Source organism: Poecilia latipinna, unplaced genomic scaffold, assembly GCF_001443285.1.
Source record: "Poecilia latipinna isolate Pla-1442-1.1 unplaced genomic scaffold, P_latipinna-1.0 Scaffold379, whole genome shotgun sequence".
Lineage (NCBI taxonomy): Eukaryota > Metazoa > Chordata > Actinopteri > Cyprinodontiformes > Poeciliidae > Poecilia > Poecilia latipinna.
The window spans coordinates 309078-331766 of NW_015112995.1; the positions used below are offsets into that span (position 1 = coordinate 309078).

Genomic DNA, 22689 nt, shown 5'->3' on the forward strand with positions numbered 1-22689 from the left:
TTGCAGCGTTGGGCTGCAAACCGGACAGCAGAGCCAGAAGGACTCAGAGTTTTTGTCTTTTTTATGTTTGCGGTTAGTTTTACCACCGGTTTAATCTCAGGGACTTTTAAAAAGTCCATTAAGGCGAGTCGGGGAGACGTCCGTCACCTCCGGTCCCTCGGCATCGCACACCCAAAAGGAAAGCTTGTAAAGAAGAAAGATGGTGAAAGCGCCTCCTTTGTCTCCAATCCTATCAGTGTCACAAAGGTCACGCTCCTTCAAGATAACCCGGGGCGATCGCTGTGAGCGCCGGACCGTTTTCCACCCCGTCTGCGCTCCGTTTTCTGATTAGGTGTCAGCAGAATTTCCTTGGTTTGCAGACGACGCCTTTCAAGTCGCGGGTTTCTCATGGGCCTGGCGGCCCGATTCGGACGGCGGGGGGTTTCACAATGTCTGGACGCACAAACCAGGGTCCATATTTATCTTTGCAAATTCAATGCAGCACTTTGCAGGGTTGGCTTGGCAGCGTGAAGCTATTCTCTCTAAATGCCGTTGAGTCTGGAGCCCAACAGGTGGAAAAAGGTCAGGGGACCCGAAGGAGAAAGCTTTTCTCTAAAAACGTTTCATTTCTGCTGTGAGGAATGCAGCAGGAAAACTTTGAGCAGGCTCTGCTCCTGCAGCCACTTCTACACAAGGTGGTTTGGTTGGTATTTTATTTATTTATCATATCAAATATCCAGAAAATCCAGCATTTCCTCCATCTGACTCTCTTCCAAAAACACTAAAGCTACTGGAAGTTCCTCTACTAAAGAAATATGAGTTTTAAAGTTGGTCCAGTTCATTTCAATTAAATAATTATACAGATTTTAGTGCAATTAATTACTTTTTTTTAAAGTTCCCAGCGGAACCTTTATATTCGCATGTTTCTGGTTCTCCTTTAAATCAGACGCACAAGCGACGTCTCTAACCCAACTGGTTAATTTTAGCTTTTTTGTCGATAAATAGTTTTCAATAATCTGCGATTAATTAATTACAGACCCTGAAATTAACTCAGTTAAAATTTTATTCAGTCCCACCACTTATTTAAAGATTTATAATATTAAGATACATTTAAAGATTTGACTTTATTGTTAAAACTATTCTAGTAGCCAAGTTCAAAGTTGTGTTTTTACATTTTTACTACATTAATAAAAGCAGCGTCTAGTTTTATCAAAACACAAAAACAACCAGAAACTGAATATTAAAAAGACATCAAACAATTTAATCCTTAACTGCATTTTAAAGTTAAATATTAAAGTTTTCTTAACATTGCTTCCTATAGTTAGCTAGTTTGGCTAACTTTACCTAATTTAGCTGATGTAAATAAGTGTTTCGAACTAATTTCTCGCATTACAAACATTTGGAAAGCGTTTTCTTGTTAGCTGTAAATCCTCTGGTACCTACAGCGACATCAGAGAAAACCATTATGGTTTTTTAATGGACTTCCATGTTGGGGGGCCAAAACCCCAAACCGTCCCATAATGTTAGGAGCCTCCTGGCCAGGCATTGCGTATGTAAATGCGAATGTGATTTACCATGGGAACTTTGCTGCATTCCTCTTGTTTTGTATGGCTGTGAAAAGAGCCGGACCGGAGCCAGCTGAGGGGAACAGAGAGGTCCGACGGCCAACAATCGGCTGCACTCAGGCTAAATTGAGAACAACATATAAATCTCTGGGTTTTTAGAAACACGCAATCACTCACACATGTGTGAGCCGCACATGAGCTGCAGGAGAGAGCAGTTCATCCCCAGCCTGCTAAGTAGTAGCGCCTGAAAAGCTGGAGTGCTAATGATGGTTGGTTCTCAAAAAAAAACCAAGTTGGCAAACGAGGCAGTGGTGAAACACTAAAAGGTGTCCTGTAGCTACACCAGCATGCAGGCAGCCGTGTGAACGAGGGAAACGAGACAGTTGGTGGTAGGAAGCAGGAGGAAATCAAAGAGAGCGAGCAGCAAAAAGTGACAAATCCACACAGCCACGGAGGCGCTAACGCTCACCGCAGGAAGAGATGTCAGGAAAACTGGAGAGAGACGTGAGGCAGAGTGATGGGAAGACTGGAAACGGACGACAGGCAGGCGAACGGACAGGAGAGCAGCTGAAGAGTCAGAAAATCCTGATCACAAGCGACGCTTTCACAGAAAACAAGAAAATATTAGAAATACAGGTTTATTCTGGCGATCAAAGCAGCTTCCTGAGTAATACTGACAGAAAACATGAATGATTATTATTTATTTTAAAGGCCAGTTTTGAAAACTAAATGCTATTAAAGAAGAAAAAACTATTATGTTCTGATTAATCACCTAAAATTAATTTTAAAAAAACCCATAATACAGATAAATTGTAAAATATTAACTTGTAAATTAAAGTCCGTTCTGGTTTTAACAGTTTTCATAAGATGGACTCATATTTGAAAGAAATCCAACATAAAGAGTCCAAAAAGGTTTTCCTGTCACAACATGACTAATGAAACAAATTCCTCCCAGATAACCTTTGACCTCCTCCGATTTGTTTTGGCCGTCATGAAATCATTAATAGTTTTCCTCTTTCATCACTTCAAACCGTATCAAACAGCACATTTTCAATTAAACCATAAAAATATCACTTTACCAGGATGAAAGGAGGAGAAAAACTTTCACGTCTTCCACAAATTATTTTAAAAAATGACTGGATTCCTGATCAGCAGGTCCATTTATAAAACGAAGTCGGTCCAAAAAGACGTTGTGAAATGATGAACACGACGCAGAAACTTCTAAAAGAACCACATTAATTTATTCCAGTTTTTCCCCTTTTCATTTTATTTCCAAGAAAACGTATCAGAAACCACATTTCCACTGACGTTTGACCAAAAACGTCACAGGGGGAATTTTCCATAAGTGGCTGTTTGTACAAATCCTCGAGATGGAAGAGAAACTGCAACACATCAAATTACTAAAAAAAACACAAATAAAAGAAAAATGTATGAAGGAATTGGAAGATGATCTAAACACAACCTTATTTTGTGCTTGATGACCAATTTACAGAGGAAAACAGTCAGAGATTTGACCAAATATTTCAGTCTGATTTATAAAAATCGTTCCAAAAACAAATCTTATAAACACTGCGAGAATTTATAAACACTGCCGAGATTTATAAACGAGCTAAATTTATAAAAACTGGCAGGATTTATAAACACTACTGAATTTATTAAAACCAGCAGGATTCATAAACATCATCAGATCTACAAACACAACTGGATTTATGAATATAGACTGGATTTATAAACACCAAATTCACAAACACAAGCTGAATTTATAGACATGAGCTGAATTTATAAACAAATGGATTTACAAACACCAGATGAATTTATAAATATGAGCAGGATTTATCAGCTGGACTTAAACCAGATTTATAAACATAAACAAATCAAATAAATCAACAATATTTAATGGTTAGGAAAGAAAATCAGATATTATTTTGTTTTTGACCTCTTTGATGGTCAGAGTCATCATGATGTTAATCTATCAGTTAATAATTGATTTATATTCATCTATCAGTCAGGAAAGTCGACGTTCTTTCATTTTGGTCTCAAAGCCTCTCAGCTCCAGCTTTGCTTTGTGCTGCGTTTGCCTACCAAGATGGCGGCTCGGTGACCAACTTTTTTGAGAAAATGTACTTTTTACTTTTACTTGAGTAATTTTACCATGAAGTATCTTTACTTTTCTACCATCTGAATGAAGAACAAACATGTTTTAAGCAAAACTTCACCAGACAGACCAGATGTTTCTGTTAAAGTTTTTTATGGAAAAAATCATTTTCTTTTGCCTGATTTTTTTTGTTCCTTATATGAATTATTGTTGTTTTGGTCCTTAAAATACCAAAATTCCCACTTAACTTTACATTTTGATCATCTAATGATGTAATTTTAAATATTAAATGATTGATAATTTGATCAGTAACTCAGTACTTCAGTAACTTTTTGCCAAATACGTTTTACTAAGAAACATGTTTTAGTGTTGCTGCTGTTATGGAGTAAAATTGTTGTGAACTTTACCCACATCTTGTTTCTACCACCAAATTATTCCATGTTATATTATATGCAGATGATAAACTAATATTGATTATACTCTTACAAGTTATGGGCTCTCCACTCTGCTAGTTTTTATTAGTTATTATCAAACACTCTAAAAACTAATGAAAACTCACTGAATTGGACTAAATAAAGCTAAAATATGAAGTAAAACTCTTTATATCTTTGCCTCTTGTTTATTTCCTGCTCTGGGTTTTCCCTTCCTTCTCCATCAGCACATGCAAACTGACGGCCGAGGCCAAAACCGCCGCAGGGATTCAGCCGCCGTCCGACGACACTTCCCCGACCGCGGGGCTCCGCCCTCGCCGCCTGCAGGAAAACGCTTCCTGCTCCCCAGATCCACAGAGCTGAGCAGACCAGCAGGCAGGAACCGAGGGTAAACCATGAGATGAGGAGTGAAAAATGGACGCAGACTGAAGCAATGCTGGCGTAGCACCAACACACACACACACACACACACACACACTGTGGGTACGCAGCGAAGCGAGGTGTCAGAGCCCGTTACAGGCCGCTGGCTGGACGCAGCCCCAGAACAAGCCGGACAAAAGCGCTGCCTGTCTCCCCTCATTAAGTGATTTAAGATCCCATGTTCCCTCCGTCCTTTCATCGCCGTCCAAAGCGAACACACTTAAAAAGCCCAACCAGAGCGCCAGGGCCTGCTGACATGAATGGGGCAAAGAAAGCCAAGTTCATGGCGGAGGACGAGGGCCTAAAGCTGCGCTATGCTAGCTGTGGCCATTAGCCGCTCTGCAGATGGAGGCGGGGCGAGGTTCGATCCCCGGTGGGAAACAGCAGACACTTAATCCATTATCGCTTCTTCCTCCACGATGGAGCGACGCTTTTCCCATGAAGTTGAGCAGAAATGGGGCGCTTCCACATTCCTGGCTAACAAGGAGGCGCTAACCGGCGCGGAGGAGGTTAGCTGGACGGAGGACCACCGCCGGGTCCAGATCCAACCTGACACGAAACCTCCAGATATCCTGGCCTCTAGTGCAAACGTCTCAGTGCACTTAAAAAAAGACAAAACTAACTTATGAGCAACTTCTCAGCAAGAAACAGGAGCTTGTAAATAATTAATCGATCCAGATGGAAACGTATTAATTCTACCTGCAGATTATTTCACATAACATGGAAAAACGTCTGATTATAAGTGAAATAATCTGTCAATGGACAAGCACGTTTCAGCAAGATTAAGTAATTATTTACTTTATTTTGCTGAAAAGTTACTTTTAAGTTTCTTTTCTCTAATTTGAAGTGTAACTAGAACTGATAGCAGTTACAATGGGCTCCTCGCCCAGCAGGTGTCTCTACTTTAATTAGTTTTTACAGTGCGACTCTTAGTTTTTATTAGTTTTAGTTTCAGTTTAGTTTTCATTTGATATAGTAGTAGTTTTAGTTTTTTCATACTTTGATCAGTTTTAATGTAGATAAATCAGAAAGGTTGTGGTTATATAAACATCGATTCAGTAACGATACTCAACAGAACATATCAGTTTTCAAAAAAATGAATTTGTTGTTGATAAAGTGACTGATTCTGATGTTTTCTCCCAACTTTTGCTGTCGTCACTTTGCAGACTAGCGTAGCCGCTACGATGATCATGTAGTGTGATTAGCTGAAGGCTGATCACACTACATGATTAATAGATTCATAAATATTCATAAACACCAAAACAAAAGATTTTACATAGATATTTTCAGCATGTGTTAATTTTTATAAAAGATAACGCGGTAAAATCACTTTATTCTCGTACTATTATGACTTTATTCTGGTCGTATGATGATTTCATTCTCATATTATTACAACTTTATTCTGTTATTATCACTGTTATTTCCATATTATTGACTTTATTCTCATATGATCATGTCTGTTTTTCGCTCTGCTGATGAAACGTTTCCAGGCTGAACCACCTTTGCCTCAGCAGCTTCTCATCCGATGCTTCATATGTGAAACCTGCGGATGCCAAAACGCGCTCGCCTAATTGGAAAGCAGCAGTTTGGTTCAGAGGGGACAGCAAACTGAAAATGCACTTTCTGGATTCGCAGAAACGCCGGTTTGAGGCAGCCAAGGTCCAATTAGTGGTGGTACACCATGTGGGATCCAAACATTTGTTTACAAGGAGGCTTTTTTTCCTCCTCCGCAGGAATGAGCGGCGCTTCAACGCAGTGGGTGTGGCCTCGCCGCACAAACCGCTGGGCCTTTTGACATTACGCCGCGCAACCATGAGGTCAGAGGAAGGCTCTTTCTTCCCCGACACAAAGGGCCGATTTTTCACTCGCCCCGTGAGAACACGGGCGAATAATGAGCCCCCGGGCCCCTGGTATCACGTTCGGTTTCACACGCGTCGAATCCATTCTGCAGCCACAACAAAAGGGGGGCAGTTTGTGGGGAGGAACCGGTGAGCCCAGGACACGCCATGCTGAGTGGCTCCGACGCGTTTCAACGCCAGCTGGACTCGCATGATGAGGAGGAGGAGGAATCGTTTCAGTCAGAACCGAGCCGAACAAGCTGAGCTTCTGAGACAGAAACAAAGAAAATGTTCAACTCAAGAGAGAAAAATCAAGAGTGACAGAGTTTCCTGGAAGAAGTTACATTTATTTGAGTAAAAAACAAACAAATCTGTTCGATAAGAAAGAAATCAGCAACAATCTGGTTACAGACGTATAAAAACTTTAATCACTAGTTAAAACGTTAGCTGCGCTAACCGTAAAGTGCTAATTATAAACATTATATATGATATTAACTTTATTTAAAAGGGACAAGCTGGAACAAATGTCACCGTTCGAGGCGCCGCATCAGATTACAGCAAAAGCTAATTAGCATCTGCAGTCCTGCTAACGCTACAGAGCTAAAAGAAACAATCCTGATAGTTTTAGTGTTTTACTTTGTTTTTGTCATTAAAACCACAAACTTCAATGTGTTTTATGTGATTTAATGTAATATAATGTGATAGGCCAACACATTTTCTCATTTTATCACATTTTAGGACTGGACTTTGACTAGGCCATTCTAATATATTTTAATGTAAACCATTTTATTGCGTCTCTGGCTGTAATTTGATGATCATCGTCCTGCTGGAAGTTGAACCTCCATTCTGGTCTGAAGACATTTACAGCCTACAGCTCCATCGGGGCCTCGGCCCCCACAGCATGATGCTGCCAACACCGTGTTTCCCTTGCGTGAGCCACAACGTCAAACATTGCTCTCCCTGACCAAAGCGCCTTCCTCCATGGGTTTGATGCTTCCTATGTGTCAGGAGACAAACTGAAAGCTGCACTTCTGTAATTTATCTGGATTTTTTGCATCATTTTTTTTCTCCTTCTCGACTTTTAGAAACAGAAAAATCAGCCAGACGCTCCGCAGAAACACCTGTGACTCCAGTGAGGCCACAGAAACCAGCAGCTCAGTCGCGTCGCTCTGTGTCACGAAGCGCTTGAAGAAAGGCCAGACGGATTAGGCTGCAGCTCCCCTGACATGAAAAGCTGCACTTAATTCAAAAGCTCTCACGGCTGATTAATCACAAATTATGATCAAACAGCTGACTTACAGGATAAACATGCGACAGACACCCTGCTCACGAGTCTGCATGTGTGTGCAGGCATGCGTGGCCTCTGAGCGAGATCCCACCGTCTCCCCAAAGTCTGCAGACTCGCTTCTCCAGGCGGATTAAACGCGCCTGCAGCCGCAGAACCGGCAGCAAATTAAACCGACGCAGCCGAGACTTTACAGCGAGGAGGAGAAAAACTGGGTCAAACTTCGGATCAGAAGAGCGAACAGGACGAACGCCGGGCGATCCGGGTCGGGAGGGACGAGGAAGTTCAGAATGCAGCAGTAAAAAGTTCATTTAATCATTTCGGAAACTTTAATTTCCATGTTAAATTTTAAGATTTTACATTAAATTCATTCCTTTAGGATAAAATACTCATTTTTTCCACAAAACTTTTATTAGAAAGTTTTAACATTAGAAAAATGTTTGGATGGACAAAAAAATATAATTTCAAAAATTTTCATTTGAACATTTTATTAAACAAAACATATATATAACTGCAAACTACAAAATCAATACAAAATATATAACTGAAAACCATATAGCTTCAAACTGACACCATTACCAAAGAACTAAACCTCTAGCGGGAAAATATTTTGTACTTTTTAAAATAATTTTAAAAAATCAACTGAATTCAAAAATATATTGCAGATTACATCACAATGATCCACTTTAGAAAAAATCTAAATATTCAGTTAATTATCTTTATTGGCATTGTAGAAATGAGTAAAGCAACTATTTTTGGATTTTGACTGAACAATTGAAAAGATAGATTACGTTTTAAAATTTCAGCAGGATTTTTGCAGAATTTCCAGCAATTTATTTAACTTTCATGCAACTTTCTTGTTTACTTCTATTAATACACCATACATCTGACATAAAGCTGAAACTTTCTCATTTATTTCATTAAATATTAAACACGATAAAAAGCTCCAGTTTTAGAAGTTCTGCATCAAAACTGATATTTAAGGCTTTAGGTGATGATTGGACATATATTTTACACGGTTTCTGCAAACGCTACAACTTTACCGAAAAAAATGTTTAATTTTCACAAATATTATCAAGTTTAACTGGAATTTTTTAGCAACAAGATTACAGCTGAAAAGTTTTAAAAATTCAAACAATGCTATGCTATATTTAATAAACAAACTTTAAAAATGTATCAAAAATTCTAGTAATTCATAAAACTAAAAATATTACATCATTTTAATAGTTTTTTTATTTGTGAATTTTTTAAAAAAGTTTAATTTTTACAATACTAGGTCTTCCCATGATTTGCAGACTGAACGTGTTTCCATATTGACTTAAAGCTGGAGAATTCGTTTTTCTCCATCGACACTAAAAATCTGAATAAAATCGAATTTAACTCTTTAGTTTCTGTCCAGGTGTTTTCATGTGTGCAGATATTTAAAATTCATGGCAGATATCTAGCAGTAAATTGACAGGAAGCTGATTTTCCCGTCCTCGTCGGAGCTCATAGTGACCGAACGCGTCAACACGCTGCTGCCACGGCAACACGCTGCTGCCACGGCAACGGCTAATCACGTCGCATTAAACCAGCCTGGCTTCCTTCAGGCCATCATTATCTCCTCGCTGGCGTTTCTGGTGCAGGTTTGGTTATCCGGGCTCCCAGGGGCCAATCAGGGCTCAGCTGCTTCGCACCTCATTGGCTACCAAACGACTACGAATCGCCCTGATTGGTTGGATCTCAACCTGTTTGTTTTTAAAAAACGGTGGATTGAATTGGCATTTTTCTGGTAGCAAACTAATTTTTTGTCAATCTTTGTGTCATGATTAAACAGATTTAAACATTTTAAACAAATTTGAGGTGAAAATTTGCGCAGAGTAAAAAGTGTGTCAACCGTGAGCGAGCGGCTCGGTTGCTGGGCAAAGTTTGGAGCGGGCCGGCCTCCGTACGGCGGTGACGCGGCTCCTCCAACCCCCCTGAGCATCGCGTGTCTGGAGCTCGACAGGAAGGAGACCATGTGACCACAGGAGCATCTCCAGCCTGATGCGTTTCTCTCTTCAATCAGATCTTCAGCGACGCGTCGAGACGTGAAACTGAGGAGCAGCGACAGGAGGAGGAGATATTACAGCAGAAAATTAAACATTTTCTTCATATGTGGGTCAACAGCTGCACAAGTTCATGTCTAATGACGTTTGAATGAAAACGTAAAATAATCAGAATCTCTTTTTCAGCGATTCTGCTCCATTTATGTTTAATATTTTCTCAATAGACTAAATTCATTTCATTTACTTCGGTTATCTTTTCAATGTTACGTTAAATATTAAATATCTGTATTTAAAAAATAAAGAACCATAATTATAATCTTCAACCCGTGAGATATCCACATATAAAGGGCATTTTAAATCAAATCTACTATTTTTATTATTTATTACTTTAATCTTTAAGTTTTTTTTTACAATCAAAGCAAACAGAAAATGCGATAAAAATAATAAATTTAGTTTTTAGCAGAAGAAGTTAATGTCTCAACAATTTAAAATATAAAATATTTACAAATGACGGCAGTAAAAATAGTTCGCTAGTTTTATTTATATATTTTCTTTGTTTTCGCTAGTTACCAAATTACATTTTTACTTATTAACTTAAATTACCGTTTAAAGTTTTAGACCTAGAAGCTTCATCATCGATTAAAAAACATATAAGATATTTATAAATTACGCCATCGTGAAATATAGTTTTCAAGTATTTTTCTTAGTTTGTTTTTTAAGCTTTATTACATATTTGCTTATTTGTTAATTTGATTTATCGTGTAAAGTTAAAGTCCAAGACGTCAACGCCTCAACGTCGGTAAAAAATACCTTTACAAATTACGCCAGAGTGAAAAATTGATCACTAGTGTTATATTTCTTAGTTCATCCTATATCCATATTTTTTACTTATTTATTAACTTGATTGATCATTTAGTTATTCTAATATTTTACTGTTTTCTTGCATTACCTTCTAATTAACGTTTATTTTCTGTATCGAACATTTTAAATGAAAAATCCAGATGAAAACTATATTTGTATGTTATGCATTACATGTAACTTATTATTTAAAATTATTTTTTCAGAAAATTCCATTTTAAAAGTGAAACAGAATTTATGTGCAGATATCTATAATGTTCCAGAAATCTTTTAAAATATGTTGTAACAGGTTTTCTGTGCGTTTCTGACGTTGGTTGTTGTTTATTGATCTGTCTGGTTTTTAAAGTCAGACATTTTATTCCACCAACCATTAAAAAACATCATAATGTGACCAACAGTCATTTAACAAGCATCACTCTGCAGTTATGAGTCCATTCAGGAAGAAAAAGTGATCAGTGAACTTTCTGTGACCAGACTTAGCTACTTACTGAAGTCCACTAAAACTTAATGTTCACCTCCGTCCAGAGACAGAAATATGAGCAGCGAGCCATAAAGGTTTCTGATGGAAACCTAAGCAGCCGGCACACTCAGGAAACAAATAAAACATCTTTATGAGCTGCATTTTATGATCTTAATAGGCTCACTCCGGGTCTAAGTGCTCCGCTTGGACAGATCCGAGATTTCCAGGCGACTTCAGCTACCGTCTGCGAGACGAAGCTCCACGAAACTCACCGTTTTCACTACGGAGAGCCAAGCAGCTCGAAACTTTCTCTGCCTGCAACAAATCCTCATTAGAGACGAACCGGGAGGGGAAGGAAACGAACCGATGAAAATAAAGGCAACAAGTTTCTAATTGATTCTCCTCAACAAACTTTTAGCTAGAAGAAATAATCCCCTCAGTTTTATTGGTAAAATAAACTTTTTTAGCATTTTCTTTGGAATTAAGATGAAACAATTCAGCAATAAATACAATAATAAAATGTTTGAAAATTAAAAAGAGAAGTTGATTTAAAAAAATAGTAAAAATATTGAACTTTCAAAAATAAAAATAAGTCATTTGAAAATAATAATAAAAATATTTTAAAATTAATTTCACTTTATTTTGGACATGATAGCAGAATAATAAAATTATATGTAAAAAAGTTAGTGAAAAGTCAAATCATTCCAAAATGTGACAAAGAAAATAAAAAAGATTTCCTATTAATATTATTTTTTTAATTAAATACTGTAAAGCTAAACAATAAATAATAAAATAGTGTGATAATTTATAAGAAAAACTTTAAATTAAAAATGTTTGAGCACCACCAAGGTTTCGCCCATTTGATCCTTTAAATGTAAAAAAAAAATCTGTTTTCAGTTAAATGAGCCAAACGGTGGAAATTACAGCCTCATGACTGAGTTTCTAACTTTCTAAAGCGTAAAAACTTGTTTGTTTTAAATGTTTCTTTGTTGTGAAATCAGTTTTTCCTCTGATCTGCTCCCTGCCGAGCCGCTCGGTGTCTCTGAAGCCACGAAGCCAGGTTATCTGACCTCGGCTCTTTTGTTTGGCGAGACAAAGCGGCTTCTCTTTGTAGCGGCTCGTCTAGGTGTGATATCCACCATGTTGGTTCTGAAAACCCAAAACCGAGCTAAAGAGAGCAAAACAAAGCCTGGTGAGACAATCTGGAACTTAAAACCACCAGAATAAAGGAGCAGTGAGGATGTAGTACTCTGCTCCTGTGGAGACGCATGATTGGTCGAGGAGAGCAGGGTCGTGATTGGCCAAGATGGCTGACGAGTCGGCGACCTGTTACGCCAGATGCCCTCCTCTCGTCCCCTGCAATGTTTGCAGCCCGCCGCACGCGATCCCCCGCTCCGCCTGGCTGCACCCTCTCATCGCATTACTTCTGCTATTCTAACTCCTCCATCAATTATGCACTAGAATAACTCCGGGCCCTGATGGAGCCAAGACATGAAAGGAGGAGGGGGATCGGCGGCGCGAGGCTAATGCTAAAGCTAACACCAGCAGCACCAGCAATGTGTTAGTAGGTCAGGAGAGACTGGAACTGGGAACACTGGGAATAAAACCAAACACAGGAGCTTTCCTGTAGCACAGCGCTGTTCAAAGCGCGGTGCAGGGGCCGTATGTGGCCCTTGAAATGGGTTCGTGTGGCCCCTGAAAAATGGTGCAAGTTTGGCCATGCAGCTGAAATGGACACTAATTGTTTCATTGTAGGATTTCCACGTCCAGTTTATATCTTAAATGTAAAATTTACTACAATATCAAAAACACAAAATCTTACCGAGTATTTCTGGTTTCCTGGGCAAATATCTCAGCACTCTAAAAATAACACAAAATAACCTTAAAACAAGACATAGGAGCTTGTTTTAGGCTGGTTCCTTAATACTGACAGAGACGTTCTGGTTCCATTGGCAGATTATTATAACATTTTATCAAAGTTAAATAAAATATTGATTTAAAACAAGCTCTTATAGCTTCATGAAAAGTTACTTTTAAGTCAAGTTGTCTTATTTCAAGTGTAAAGAGAAACTTGCACTAGACCAGAAATACTTGGTAGATTTTGTGTTTTTGCAGCATTAAGTCGTTCCAGCAGCTTCTCAGCTGGGCGTCTCGCAACAAAGGTTGGAAAAGAAATTTATCATTTTTATTGCTGGAAATGAACCAAAACCAACCAGGAAAATGGCAAATAATTGGCCCAAAAGGTTAAATAGATGTAAAAAATGAAGGCAAATGTCAAACTAACCGTGGTTTTGGTAAAAATGCTGATTTTGGACTTTCAATCTGGTGACAAAAGTTTGGAAAACTGGTGTTATAAACACGAATACGAGTCTCTACATTCAAATTCAGACAAAAGCAAACTCAGCATTTCTTTTTGCTCCTAATGTATCGTTCAAATTTACACAACACAGAAATTTGTCACTTAGCCAGTAAATGTATGACGACGTAACGTTTGTTTCTCAGTCGTTGTTTGTCTGAGGGTTTTATGATGTGAAACACTTTGAACTGCCTCGTTTCTGAAATGGTTCATACAAATAAACTTAACTGATTAAGCAGAACCAACCAGTTGGACCAAAACTTTTTGTATAAATGTGTTTATTCATGTAATGCAAAAGACCTGCTTAAATTTAACAGCTTAGCATAATTTTACATTTGACTTAGTAGCTAAATAACTTTATAATTTAGTTATTTGATAATAAACTTTAGAGCTTTAGACAAATGAAACGGTTTTGAAACAAATGGAAACATTGTTCCAACATTCAACCAGAGTCATTATGATGCTGAGAAACGTTTCCACACTCAGCACTTCAGTGACCTTTAACCTTTAACCTTTTTAGGTTTTGCCAAATTTTGCTACTGAAATTTCTTCAAATTTGTAAACATATCAACTTAACATAATAATTGTTTGAATTGTTCAATTTAAGACAAAAGAAAAAGCCGGAAATAATAAAATCCCCATAAATTTTAAAATTGAAGCAAAATTCAGTCAAAAATATCCGAATTCGATAAAAATCGATAAAAACTCTCCGGATCCCAAACTTCAATGTTTTTATTTGTTATTTTGAGATTTAATAACATAATTTCAGTTTGTATAAAAGTTACTGTTTTCACAATTACAAAAAACTAAAATTTGAACAACTGGGGAATATTTATTTACATGTTTGTGAAAACTGACTTTTAATTTGCTTTTATTCATAAACTGGATTTAACTGCTGCAGCAAATATTTACATTAATGATTAATGATTGATTAATGTCTGCTGTGTATTGACAAATAAATAATTAATAACGTTCATTATTTTAGTGGCTCCAGAGCAGTTTATTCTTTATACATTTATATAATAAGTTTACCAAACATTAATTTTCTTCTATTAGCCATGAATTTTATTCATTATGTTCATAGAAATTTGACATTGAACTTGATCCAAAACAAAGTTTTTATTGATACTTTTTGTAATAATTATTTTAATCTACAAATTGAATGTTCAGAAACAAAATATCCAATTAAACAGAAATAAATTCTAGCAAATATTCACTAAAATAATCCTTAATAACCTCAGAGATGAGCACTGATGAAAAGATGACGCTCAAAATAAATAAAACTTTTATTACCTGGACCTTGGTTTAAAAAAGGTCGACTATAATCAGAATTAGGAAACTAAATATTGTTACTTGAAGGTTTTTTTTATTAAAATCTAAATTTCACCACTTTTAGACCTGAGATTTATATTAAAATGTCACAGAGTAATAAACCTGTGTGATTTTTAGCCACAAATAAAAGATAAAAGTTCATACAAAAAATTCTAATTTACATCTAAATATTTAAATACATTTTAGAAATGAGAACTGAAAACGTTGATCAAACAGTAAAGATAAAATTAATGAAAGTTAAAGTTCACTTCAGTATTTCATCATCAGTTTTTTATTATTGTTGCAAAAATATTAAATTTTAAACCAAACTGTCAACAGAAACAGACAAATCTTTTCTACTAAAAACAAAAATATTTTCTCAAGTTGAGAAACGTTTAAGTCGTTAAAATGTTTTTTTTTACTTGTAAATTCCTAAAATAAAAACGTTAAAGATTTTCGCTTTGACTCAGTTTGACTTTAACGACTCCGAAACGACACAAAGGACTAAAACGGCTGCAGGTTTTCCTCCTTCGTCAGATCAGGAGAGATTAGGAAACGTTCGTCTGACGTCCTGAGATTCTGAACCTACTTTTATTCCCTCAAACAAGATGGAGTCCAACTTGGAAAATGGCTGCCGCGCTGCGCCGCACGACGCCGAAGGAAAAGGGAGAAGACGGAGATGTTCCGAGTCAGGGATTACGATTAATGACCCGTTAAGTTTAAGCTGTCCAAAATAAATTTTATTAAAGTGATTCTGTCCAGGAGGGGATTTGTTTAAACGAAGGAGCAAATTTAAAAAAAAGAAAGAGGAACGTCGACCCCGGTGTTAAAGCCGTGACCTGGATTTCTCCTGGTTGCGTGTGAAGGTTTCTCAAAGCTCTATCGAGATCACAAACAGCGTTTTGAATATTTCATGGGTCCCAGAGCACAAAGTGAGCAGAAACCCAACATGAGGAAACACATTTGGCTTCCAACGGGCCGCGGATCCACACGAAGGTCCGGACCGCCCGGCCAAGTTCAGGGAACAAACTGCTGATAAATCAGATTCACAACAAAAGGTTCATACCTGAGGAGCTACACAGTCTGGGAACTAAAAGACGCTTCATCCGAGAGGTTCTGGTCTGTTTGGGTCGTCCAGAGCTTTGTCACCCTGATTCATTGGGAAACTCATGCACTCCCACATCAGCTTTTCCTGATTCCCTCCAAGAAACACAGAAAGCTACAAGTCAGCAGCCATTAAGCATCAGGAAATATCGTCCCAGCGAGAAGGCCTGCGCACTTCCAGCTTCAGGCGTCGCTCCAAAGCCGCACTGACAAACTCTCCACTTCCAGAAAACTTTCACTCACGGACCCAAGCTGTCAGAATGATCAGGACTTTGCTTTTTAATCAAGCGGTAATTGTGAACGATGTGGCCCCCAGTTTATCCCCATTACCTCCATTTTACTTGAACCAGATGAGACAGCAAAGATTTTCCCTTTCAGAGTGAAAAAACAGTGACGAATTGGACGCAGAAGCGGTTAAACTGAGGTCCAAGATTCGACTCAATGACGCTTGAAAGAAAATATCTGAGTTCTGAATCATTCAGCAAAACTCTGAGCCAATTTACTGCCTGTGTTTCAAGAATAAGGGAGACAAACTGTGACAAAATTGTAAAAAAGCACAACTTAGTTGCACATCATGTTCCCAAAACTTTGGATTGTTCTGTTTCTATTGATTGTGGATCTGATCTAAAAACTGACATTTTATGACCTCTGATCAAATCACAGCTAGTAATCCACTCCGGTTGACGGGATTAATCAGTCATAAAACTACATTTCCTTACAGCAGAAAATACCAAACACCCAGGAGGAGGGAAAGATTTACCCGATTTAAAATATTCCTTCACATATTGTTACTTTTTTTACTCTAAATAAATTGATAAGAAATTTATATTGGAACTCGCCAAATCATTCTGCATTTTGAGTAAAATATAGAAAACTATTTTGAACTGTAGATGATCAAAACAGCTATGAAAACCTCACCGTAACGGGTAAAAATGAGCCTTAATGGGGGTAATTATTCCCCAGTTATTGGCCGTTTGCTCCTTTTTGTATTAAGATACATAATCCAGCTGCTTCCAACGTGGCTCGTTTTCTTTCTCAAATTAGTAGAAATGAAATCAAATCTAATTCATAAATCATTTAGAATTAAATATAAACAAAGGCAGGTGGAAACTGAACAACAGGTGTCTCATTGATCCTTCGTACCCAAAGGAGTTGTTTTTAAAATTCATATTTAAATTCTTCCAGTTGATCAAAGTATGAAAAGTCACCAAGATGGTAAAAATCATTAACTGTTTCAGCCAATCATGGTGCAAATTCTGAGCAAACTTGAAATTTCACAAAAGATAAAATGTGAATCAGGTGTTTTTCCATCCACCATGTTTGGAACCAACCAGGATACAGAAAGTGTGTTAATGTCAGACGGCGACGATGCAAATGGCTGATAAAAGCAGAAAAATATTCGATAGGTCAGAATTTACTCCCTAAATGTTTCCATTTAACCTTCAACTCAATTTCAGAAAAATCTAAACTCACCACAAGCATAAAAACTTTCCTGTGAATTTGGGAAATTATTTCCAGTTTTAAACGTTTTCCATCAACCAGCTAATATTCAGTGGGTACAAAATTTCCTGCGGCGAAAGACGAGCTACTTTTAGAGAGTTAAAAACTTTAAATGTATGAAATGGCAAAGAGGCAAAAGTCCAAGTCAGTCACCCATAAAAACATCTTGATAGACTGAGCAGGTTGTAAGGGGTGAATGACATAAAGGGAAACTTTCAGGATTTATTTAAAGTCCCATTTTGGGTCCCTTACCAAATATCACACTTTTCCGATGCACTTATAGCCCAGTTGCATAAAAGTGCATCTTTGTGATGTATTTAAGATGTCACTATAGAGCAGTGACCCATAAATATAACCACCTGATGCATTGAATGGGTCCTAATTGGTAAATGACATAAAAATTAACTCTTTTTTGGTATATTTAGGGTAATATACCAAAAAAACACTTTCTATCCTTGTGCAGCTCTGTAGGCGTCATCATAGGGTAGCGACCTATAAATATAACCACCTGATGCAATGAACGGCTCCTTATTGGTCAATGTTTTAAAGGGGAACTTTCTTTATGTATGGAAGGAGCCATTCTGGGTAAAATACCAAACAAAACACTTTTTGGATGCACATCCTTATAGCCCAGTTGCGTAAAAGTGCATCTTGGTGATGCATCATCATAGAGCAGTGACCTATAAAAGACAACGTCTTCATGTATTGAAGGGTCTTTGTAGGTATTAGATCACCTTCTTGATGCATCAAATGGGACCTTATTGACTTAAGAGGGAACTTTCATTATACAGAAGCTGTTATTTTGGGTCACTTACCAAAAAACTCACTTCTTTCTGCAGATCTTATAGCTCAGTTGAGTAAAAGTGCAACTTCAAGGAGAGCAGTGACCTATGCAGAAAACTTCTTGGTGTATTGAAGTCGTCCTTATTGGTAAATGATCTATAACGAAACCTTCTTGATGCACTGAAAGTCTCCTTGTGGCTCGGTTACCTGTAACGACACCTTCATGCATCAAGGAGATTGAAAGAGTCTCAGCTCAAGTTTTAGATTAGATTTAGTGGGGATTAAAGAGGAGCTGTTGGGATGGATGAGCCCCCAGCCGCCTATCTTTGATGCTTAGTGATGCCCTGCAAACAGCATCAGCTGTGGCCAGTCTGTTAGCAGCTTAGTGGCTCTTTAGGACCTTTTTGGAAGCACTTTTCAGAGGCTTTCCTGCAGTCATTAGGCGCTAAGGCTGATTAATGTGAATGGTCAGGCAGGGCTTGGCTTTCTGAGTGAGGAACAGAGAGGGGTGAAGGGTCCCACAGGAAGTGTTTTGTGTCTCCACACAAAGGGAAGACTGACCTCTTAAGCCCCTTAGAGCCTCTTTGCTAATACCCTCACCGGTGCCTACAAAGACACAGGGGATGCCATTTCACCACTCGCATTTAGCAGAGTACACACACACACACACACACACACACACACAAAGAAGCCCCCACTAAGATTAAAACGGCAGGAAAAAGTGAAGCTGTGTGCAGCGGGGTGAGACTGGCAGAGATTAGACCTGAAGAAGCCAAACTGTTTCACATCTGGACACAATGGGTCGCATCGAGGCATTGTTTCCTCAGTTCACACTCCCAGCTCTCTGCGGCATCTTCTTTGGAGATTCCAGAAACTGAACTCAAACGCGTCCTTGGAAACTTTGATAAATTAGTTCAACAAACATTCTTGTAAGCAGCGGTTTTAGAAGTTTGACCAAATTTGGAGGCTTTTCTACTGACCAACTGTGAATTCAACATCAAAGATTTGAAGTTATTTTATATGCATTTCTTATAGTCTAGAGTAGGAAACCATTGATTTATTGCCTTAATAAGCAACATCTATCAGTGGGAGTTCACTTAAGGGTTGATTTAGCTTGATCAGGCATCATAATGTCTCAGATATCATGAGTCCAAATGGATCCAAACCACAGCAAATGGAACCGGGGAAATATAAAGTCTTCAGAGGATAATATGCGGCTAAATGAAATCCGAGATTTAATATTATAATTCATAATTCATTATAAAAACAAATTAAAAATACCAGCGAAGAGACTCCAAGTCTCTGATAACTTTAAATCCAATAAATTCAGTTATAACCCACAAATTACCTCTTATTACGAGGAATGTGCTTTTTATTCTGGATGGTTGTTATATTAAAACTGGCCTCTGTAAATTTCAGAACTGATATTTTCACCTTTTGTTGGTTAGCATGGAGAGTTTACTAGGTAGCTAATTGAACTCGTTAGTTTCCTGCAGTGGGAAACTGCAGGAAACTGTCAGGCTCTTGTAGAAAGCCTGACAGAATGGCTGTTGATTTTAATATTAGCTTCGTTAGCAGCATTAGCATTCGGCTGTAAATACTGTTATCAGTTCGAAATGTTACAGGCTAACTAATGTTTATTTACCACAAATATAAAAATAAACTACATATTAAAGTTATTAACTTTAGTATTTTATAATCTTTTCCTTAATGTTAGCAGCGTTAGCACTCACAAGCCAGTGTGCTGAGTTTTGCTATTCAACGCTAACATTTGGTAGGTAATTACATTTATTTGCTGAAATACTTTGAACTAAAAAATGACAATATGTTTTCATTAAGAAGAATGAATGTTGTTTTATATAAATAAATAACCTCCAAGTCATTTTTTAGATATCTAATTATTTGCAACATTCTTCTGTGTTTTACGTTTAATAAAAATCCAATTTAAGACCAAATTTAGACCAAAGTGTTCCCCCTTAAAGTCATATTAAACCACTTTTAAAATGCTTTATTAGGTTGTTTTGTCTTTTGTCACACAGTCACTGGGAAATAAACTGACTTAATTTGTCATTTCTGTGAGTAATGATTCTTTTTATTTCATTTTTGGCAAATACAGCATGTTTTTTTGTGTAAAGCCAGTTATAAACCCAGTAAAATTAAACAGTAAGAAGTCGTTTTGGTTGTTAACGTGTCCACAGAGCCGCTGCCGCGCCGCAAACTGCAGCAATAAAAGCTGCCGTTCTTATTAGCAGTCAGTCGTTTCTGTCAATCACTCGCTGGCAGCCTCGGGCCTTTTGCCTTATTAGTCAGAGCATGAAGGGTGTGTGGAGGTCGGGGGGCGGGGAGGTCGCAGGCGGCTAACCTCTGCGGGGACGGGGGGTGTCGGGTGTCGCCTCATGACGACGCCTCCCCTCCGCTGCTGAAAGCCGAGTGTGAAATTCACAGCTTACCTGACCAGAAAGTCGAGTCTCTGAGTGGATTATGTCGGGTAAAACTGATCGGCAACCTGACAACATGAAGTGTGGCGAAGGAGGCATAATGCTGCGGGCTTCTGTAATGAAACGGGAGATAAGACGGCGCTCTGCCTCTGTTTATTGGCGGTTTGTGAAGCGCTCAGCGGCAGGAAATCACATTCACTGCGCTCCCTTTGATGCCTCTGGAGATTGACGCTTCCTGCGGGTGGAAACGCGGAGTGTGACCCCACCTTCAGACTCCTGGGCCCGGGCGCCTCGGGTTACAGCCTCCCCTCACACACAGCAGCTTCCTACAGTTTTCTCATCGCAGCCGCAGACGGCATTGTGTTTTCTCTGGGTTTCATGTCAACAAACACAAAGGAGTGGAAAATTCTCCCAATCTAGAAAAACTGGGTCGTCCATTTACAGCTCAGAACCACAATTTGCATCTGTTACGAGTCTTTCCACACATTCTCAGTCCTGACTTGGACTAGACCATTCAACAACATGAGGATGGATCGATCTGAACTGTTCAATTCAACTCCTTCTGTGTGTTTAGAAGACAAAACTCCAAATGGGTCTCAACTCTTTTCCATATTCTGGTTTTATCCAGGATTGACCTAATTTAGCTCCATTCAGCTAATCAACTGAGATGAATGGATAAATTTAACCCTGTAGGGGGCGACATACCACGATGCACCACATGGTGTCATTGACACACGGTGGTTGAATTTAGTACTATAGCTTCTGCTAAATATCATAATGATTTGGTACATTAGCTTCTGCTAAATGCTGTGTTGGTGTAGCGCTTTAGCCTTAGCTTTAGCTAAATAACACATTGGTATAACATTTCAGTCTCAGGTTCTGCTAAACACCATGTTGGTAAAGCGCTTTAGCCTTAGCTTCCAGTAAATACCATGTTAGTGATTCGCTTTAGCTTTAGCAGAAGCTAAATACCATGTTAATATATCAGATTAGCAATAGCTTCTGCTACATACCATGTTGGTAGCGCAGCTAAAGCTTATGATTAGTGATTTAGGGTTAGCGCTGCTAACTTTGTAGATAGTTGTGTTCACCACTGATGATCAATATAAATATAAACTGGTTCCAGTTCCACATCCTTTAAATACGGTTCTGGGTTCCAGGGAGCTAAATGCAAATGCCTGCCTCACTTTTCAGATTTTCCTTTTTTAAAATAAATGGAATCTTTGTGTTGGACTCATGAAATAGGGGCCAAACATTAAAGTTTGTTGTTTTATGTTAAAATATTAAAATATATTTCTCCTGTGGCAGGAGGAGGGAGGCGCCGCTGACTCCGCGGCGAACAATAGCCGCTTTCAGCCGCTCCGGCGTTGGGAGAAACCTCGCCGTCCCGAGTCCCAGTCAATATTTGGACGTGGTTGGCTGTTTTTTTCTCACTTTTTTGTGTCCGTTTCTTAATCCGAGCGGAACCGAGCGGCGGGGAGCCGGGAAAAGGCTGAGAGGGGAAAGCGAGGGTAAACAGTGGGAACAATGCAAATGGGGCTGCTCACAATGCCGCTGGGAAACTATCACAACCCGGCGCGAAAAAAACACGGCGCCCAGCCTCAAACTGGAGATTAAAAAGAGAGCGGAGGAGCAGAGGTCAACGTGGGAAAATCTGAATCATCCCAAAGGACTTTTCAGCTCAGATACGAATATTTTAGTGATTCTGATTTTTAGAGTCACGATCCGATTCACAAACGATTTTTCTGTTCAAACGGTTTAGAGATTCTGTTTAAATTATGTGACTGAAAAAGGGAAAAGACATCATCAGATCACTTCATTTTATATTTAAACAAAAATAGATTTGTGCATAAAAGTAACTTGTTGTCAGTTGCTATGGCAACGATTGCGTGCAGAGAGCGAGAGAAAGAGGAAAACCAGTGATTTTCAGTTATTCTTCCACGTTTTTTCTGCGATTTTTTCCCACATTTGTTGTGGCAAACTGCAGCAGAACGATGCTGTTTACATCTACGATACGCGTTTAATAAATCTGTACTTACTTAACAAGTTCGCTGTTTCCTGTATGCAGAGCTGAGTTGTAACCAGTTACATTTACATGAGTAACTTTTTTTGGCAACATGAACTTTTAGGAGTATTTTTATTACGCTGTACTTGGAGTATTTTTACTATGAAGTATTTCTACACTTGCTTGAGTAAAACTTCTGGATTTTCTACCCACTGAATGAAAAGCAAACATGTT

At 38.4% G+C, this 22689-nt stretch overlaps 1 protein-coding gene and 1 long non-coding RNA gene across 2 annotated transcripts in view; one reads left to right on the plus strand and one right to left on the minus strand.

Annotated features, from left to right (window-relative positions):
• Window positions 1-22689, minus strand: part of LOC106950119 (ephrin-A5b-like) — an 88677-nt gene that overhangs the window by 53726 nt on the left and 12262 nt on the right. The gene's annotated exons all lie outside the window — the stretch shown is intronic.
• LOC106950120 (uncharacterized) overlaps window positions 22518-22689 on the plus strand; it is a 16742-nt gene continuing 16570 nt past the window's right edge. The window contains exon 1 of the long non-coding RNA XR_001425550.1: window positions 22518-22527. This is a non-coding gene — a long non-coding RNA (uncharacterized LOC106950120). The remainder of the gene's footprint in view (window positions 22528-22689) is intronic.